This window comes from Equus quagga, chromosome 4 (assembly GCF_021613505.1).
Source record: "Equus quagga isolate Etosha38 chromosome 4, UCLA_HA_Equagga_1.0, whole genome shotgun sequence".
In the NCBI taxonomy this organism is placed as follows: domain Eukaryota; kingdom Metazoa; phylum Chordata; class Mammalia; order Perissodactyla; family Equidae; genus Equus; species Equus quagga.
In genome coordinates, this window is record NC_060270.1 from 113766281 (window position 1) to 113772280 (window position 6000).

General features: G+C 50.6%; 1 protein-coding gene across 1 annotated transcript in view; it reads right to left on the reverse strand.

Annotated features, from left to right (window-relative positions):
* Nucleotides 1-5701, reverse strand: part of WIPF1 (WAS/WASL interacting protein family member 1) — a 112730-nt gene extending 107029 nt beyond the window's left edge. Inside the window, exon 1 of the mRNA XM_046659130.1 lies at nucleotides 5474-5701. The gene's annotated coding sequence lies outside the window, so the exon portion shown is untranslated. The remainder of the gene's footprint in view (nucleotides 1-5473) is intronic.
* Nucleotides 5702-6000: the final 299 nt, after the last annotated feature.

The window sequence follows — 6000 nt, forward strand, 5'->3', positions numbered from 1 at the left end:
GGCCAGTCTTCCTCAGCAAAAAGAGGAGGATTGGCAGCAGATGTTAGCTCAGGGCTAATCTTTCTCAACAAAAAAAAAAAGAAAGAAAAAAAGAATGTCACATTACACACATCAATCATGGTGAAGGATCACTCAGGATGAAATTTGTTTCTTAGCATCTTCAGAGACCAGAGACTCTGTAAAACATCAAGATCTGCTTTGCCTTCAGGAAAAATTCACTTACCTCAAATCTTACAACCAGAGCAGCAGAAATAAACTGCCATTTAAAAACATTAATTGAGAACCTACTATGTGAGAAGTTACTATTTGTGAGGGATTATAAAAATGATTTCTTTTAAAGAGTTTTTGCCTTGAAAGAATTTACAATAAAATGCAAGAGGAGAGACACATATAAGTGACTCCAATCCAGGACAGAGCAGATTCAGAGCCACAGGTAAGGCCCAAACAAACAGCTCTAGAAATTTACCAAGAAGAGGGAGGAATCAGCTCGTGGGGAAGACAGCATTTTGGCTCTTGTTGAGGAGCATGTTTTACAGTGTGAACCATGTTGATCAAAGCTACTAAACCAATGAAATTTGTAGGTGATTGTGTCTCCTGTCTCTTTCAGCCATATTCTCCTTTTATTGAGTATTAGCAAAGTCTATCACTTTTCTTCTCAACAAGTATTTGTGGCCAATTTGAAGAATCTATAGGATTCGACATCAAGTGACAAGAAGGAGCAGTGTGGAGAGAAGAAATGTTGCTGCAAAGACACATAGGCGGGAATGGAAAAGAATAGTTTGGCTGTAGCCCACTGCATAAAAAGAAGTGTAATACATGGCTGAAGGTGAGTTAAGGGTTAAAAGTGCAGAGTGTGAAATCAGACTGTCCCAGGTTTGACTACTAGCTCTGTCCCTACCTGTGTGACCTTGGGCAAGGTAGCTAACCTCTGTCAGCCTCAGCTTCTACATATCTGAGTAGAATCTACCTCACTGGGTTGTGTGACTATTAAATGATTCAGTGAGATGACACACAGTAAGTGGTAATATGAAAGGAAAAAAGGAAAAGAAGGAGAGAGAGTGGAAGGAAGGAAGATAGGAAGAAAGGAAGGAGAGATTTTCAAAAGCCTGAGTTGTATCTAGAAAGCTTTGAAGAATTTGACTCACTTCATATAACTAAGAGATAAAAGGAAATTAAAAAGAAGAAATTGAGTTATACTGGAAAGATGGCTTATTAGAAGAGAAAAAATATATCCAAAGTAAGCAATGCCAAAATGCATGCTTGTATAACATTACAGCAACATGTTTTTACAATATGAACCATGTTCACTGAAGCTTCTAACTAATGAAAATTGTAGGTAATTGTGTGATCTGTTTATTTGAGCTATGTTCTTCTTTTATTGAGTATTAGCTAAGTCAATCATTATTTTTTTTTTTTTTCTGGTGAGGAAGAGTGTTGCTGAGCCAACATCTGTGGCATTCTTCCTCTATTTTGTTTGTGGGATGCTGCCACAGCATGGTTTCATGAGCGGTGTGGAGGTCTGTGTCTGGGATCTGAACCTGCGAACTCAGGGCTGCTGAAGCAGAGTGTGTGAACTTAACCACTATACCACCAGACCAGCCCCTTAGCTAAGTGAATTATTTTTGACTTCTCACAAGCATTTATGACTAATCTGAAGGCTGTCATAATGATCACGCTTCCCAGGAATCAGTCAAAGTTTCCTGACCCACGGCCAGAAGAGGACACAAAAGCAGTGGCCCCTCTACCCGATGGGCTTAGGTGCTACAGCTTCGCCTGGGGCACTCAGTCTAATCCACTGGTCACCCCCACATCCATATGACTCCACAACATGTTACTCTGGCACCTCCTGGTGCCAAAGCGCCAGGAAAGTACCCCATCTTGGCTTTCTCGCCCTTTATCTGGCCTGATAACCTCAGCAGAGTAGGCTCGATGGGGTAAGCAGACACCACAGGTTGCTAATCCCCCAAAACTGAGATGCTTCTGTGAGATTCCTCCCTCTCGGCTGTTAAGAGAATACATGAGGTGACTGGTGTGAAATACTCACTAAACTACAGACAGCTAAAGGATTATTATATGTTAATTTATATAAAAAGCAGCTCCTATGTTTAAGCTCTTTTGATATTTCCATATGGAAAGAGGAACAGCAACAGTGCTTCGTACAAACGAACGGTGATAATGATAATAGCCGCCAAAGACCAAGCAGCAGCACCATCCTGGATAACCAGCCAGTGAGCCGCATCCATGACTTCATCCGCCCCTCGTAACAAGTCTGTAGAAAGAAGTGGTTACTCTTCATTTTAAAGGTAAAGAAACAGAGGTCTCAGAACTTGGAAAAGATGGAGGTGGACTGGAAGCAAGATGTGTCCCACTTCCTGGCCCCTGCTTTAACCTTTAGAAGACTTTGGACGTGGTGGCATGTCAGCAGCACCTGGGGGCATTCAAAAAATAGATTCCCAGGCCTCACCCCAGACTTCCAGAACCAAGCCTTTATAAACTTGCAGTCACACCCATGGCTAAGGACCAGCAGACTTCAATACCAGTTAAAGCGTGTTAGGCAGAACAGCATTACTCAGCTAATTGAAGGTATTCTGGGGGCTTTGGAGAGCCTAGGGTTTTTATTATTCCAAAGTATACAAAAGGCAGTTAATTATTTTCACCTGACTGTAATCTCGACATGGGGAGGAACAATTGACAAATGCTAGGCTGGGCAATACAACAAGCTGAGGGAGGAAGTATTCCTTTGTCACAGGGAGGTGGAACCTGAACAGTTCCTCAACTGGAGCCGCGAAGGTGGAATGCCATGCAACTGTGCTTATTAATTTTTCTAGGGCTGGCACACAGGAGACACTTAAGAAATATTTGTTAAACAGACAGACAAATGAATGAAGGCCTGACTCCCTCCAGCTGGAAGTAATTTCACTCTCCTCTAAACTCCCTGTATTTGATCTGCACCTTTTTTTACCTTATTTACCACAGGCCTTGCAGTCCTGCTGTTTGAAACCGTGTCTCATCTCTACCCCAACTAAGCGTTCAGGGGCAAACTCCAACTCCTTCTGAGCTAGGTCTACCCCCTCCACCCCCAGCACAGGGCACAGCAGCGAGCCCAACAGGGACCCTCAATGGTGAATGAGTATCTGGCTTGATTCCAACTGCGGCCTGACTCACATACGTGGGTCCTGGCCATTCACAGGGCAGAAGCCTACAAACCCTCCCGCACCATGGCATAACTGTGGATTGCTGAGACACAGAGGCAGAGCAACCTCCGTATGGGAATCAGTAGGAACCTGGGCTACCTCATTGGAAGCAAGGCTTCAGGAAGACCACAGCTCTGGGGTGTATAATCCCCAACAGCAGATACTTAAAAATGAAGGGGGTGTAGCAACACATAAAAGGCACTTTTGTTTTGTTCTCCTGGTGGGCACTGTAGAAACCATATATGTTCCCAAAATGACAACCAGTTAGGAGCACCCTCAAACATCAAAGACAGTGACACAGACCCAGTGACAAACACTCCTCACAAAAGGGGGCTCCTCCCTGGCTAGAGCACCAAAACACTGTAGCTCTTTATCACTCTTGTGTCTTTGTGTGACACACTGCATGGTGTCTGGGTGGCCCTCTAATGCCTCATGCCATGACATGAGGCTTTTTGCTGTTTCACACTCCATCATCCCACTTGACAGGCCAAAGGGCACCAGAAAGTGGCTGAACACACAGTAGACACGTAGTTGGTGAAATGAATAAACAAATGAAAGAAGGCATGACTCTCTCCAGCTGGAAGTAACCCATTGTCTCTAAATGTCCCAGAATTTGATCTTACCTTGCTTACAAATCCATTTGCTCTATGTGACACAAACCTAAGTTCATGTGCTTCTCTGGAAGCCAAAGTCATGGCAGAGGTTGGGAAGGTCCCAAGGAAGAAGATGATGCTATTAAACTGTTTTAATAACATCTGCAGAGTTTAATTTGCACACTTCCATTCAACAGGTAACGGAGTCCAGGAGGTGGCTGCAGATTTGGTCCCTGAGAAACTCAACCTTGTGGGAATGACAGGCAGGTAAAGACAGACAGCAGAGCAGAAGTCAGTGTTTTGAGTACTGTCAAGAGGGAGTGAGAAGCAAAAGGCTGATGGCCTATTTGGGGTTCTCTCATCTCAAGAAGTCAAAAGGTGATTTACAAACTGAAATAGAAAATGTCCCGGAGTTATCTTATCCGCAATAGAAAAAGGCATTTTTGAGGAGGAAAACCATGCCAACGACTCAAAATGAAGCTACAGTACTGTGCTGAATTGCCTTGAGAAACTGGCAAAAGAAAACCCACCGAGGGCGGGACTCTATCCTGAGGCTCCGCGGCTGCACAGCCTGCAATCTGGGGTTACATGCGGCCAGCGATTGGGGGTGGGGTCTAGCGACTATCCAAGGGACAATACTGACATGCAATTTTCAGAGAAAGGGAGCAAGTCCACCCAGTCACTGCTGACAACTCGAGAGGCTTCTCGGAGAACTGAGATAAGGCCAGCAGCCCCTGGCCCAGGAAGGAGTATTCCTCCTAGATTACGCAGCACCAGAAGACCAAACCAGGCTCGGCTCCTCACCCAGACACGCCCTTTGTTAATCTCAGAGAGTCCAAAGTCTAACCAACAACTGAAGATTTGGGTAGCCCCGATTGGGTCCGCTGGTTTTTCTTACACTTGCAACTTTCTTTAACTGCACTTTTTTTTTTTAAAGAAAAAGATGTTAATTGAAAAAGGCTCGGGGAGTGAGACTGAAGTGAAGGTGTCCGGAAAGTTCGGGAGAGCCCCCCCGCCCCGGGGCGGTGGGCAGCGCAGATGGCGACTGGAAGGGCCTCTAAGGTCAACGCAAACCCAGCGCGCGCGTCTACACCCGACAGAGAGCAGCAGCACTGTGGGGCTCCCCGCCCGAGGCTAGTTAGGGAAGCCGAATTGCGGGATGGGCTCGATTCCCTCAGCGAAGAAGGCGAGGCGGTTCCAGCGCGCGATCTGGCCCGGGGATGCCAGAAAGTCCATCGGCCAGAGCTGGGGATGCAGCTGCGGCCCAGGGGCATCCTCGCGAAGCCCCTGCAGCGGGGAACTGCGGCGGGAGCAGTCCCGAGCCCCTCGGGCTGCCCCGGGGTCGGCGGAGCCCAGGAACGCACCCGGCTCGGGAGGAGCCCGCGTCGGGAGCCCCGCCGTCCGCGGCCCCCTCTTCCCCTGCGCATCGGCCGGACCCGCAGGGCGCGCGGGCCATGGAGCCCCGAGCTGCGCCCCTCCCGAGGCCGCGCGCCCGGACATCCCCCGCCGCGCCCGCCCGTGGCCCCCGCCCCGCGCCCACGCGGTGCCAAGGGCGCTTCGGAGCCCTGCCGTCGAGCCCGGCCCCTCCCTGGCGTCCCGGGCGGCCGCGGGGGGTCTCCAGGGGCGCTGCCCGGAGACCCCGGATCCCGGGGGCGCCCAGCCCGGCGGCGGCAGCCGGTCCCTTACCGCGCAGCGGCTCCGGGCGGCTCCAGGGCCCCGCAGCGCGCCGGGCATTTTTGGGGAAACTTCTCCCTGGTCCGGAGGGCTGAGCCGGCCGGGCAGGAAAAGCGCTCCGCGCCGGGAGGCTGCGACCATCCGGGAACTTCGCAGAGATGTAAACCCTCCCCCTCGGCTCCCTGGCCCCCCCGCGGCCCCGCCACATGTGGACGCGCCGCGAGACCGCCGCCGGCCCTGCGCCCTCTCCGCCGGGCGCCGCGCCCGCCCGGCCCGCTCCTGAGGCTCTGCGCCCCCCTGCCTCGGGGCCTCCAGAGGAGCGGGGCGCGGTGGCGTGGGTAGCAGGCTGGGGATCGTGTGTTCCCCCGTTCCCTTCCCCACTGCAGAGAGGGGACGCGGCCGTGGGGTCCAGGACAAGCATTTGCAGAGGAGCGGGAACTGGAAGCCTGTCCATCCAAGGGCCCTTTCCCGCAGACTGCATCCTCTCCAGCCTCCCGCTGCTGGGGCTCCCCACCCCCTCCCCGAAGGCAAGCTTTTTC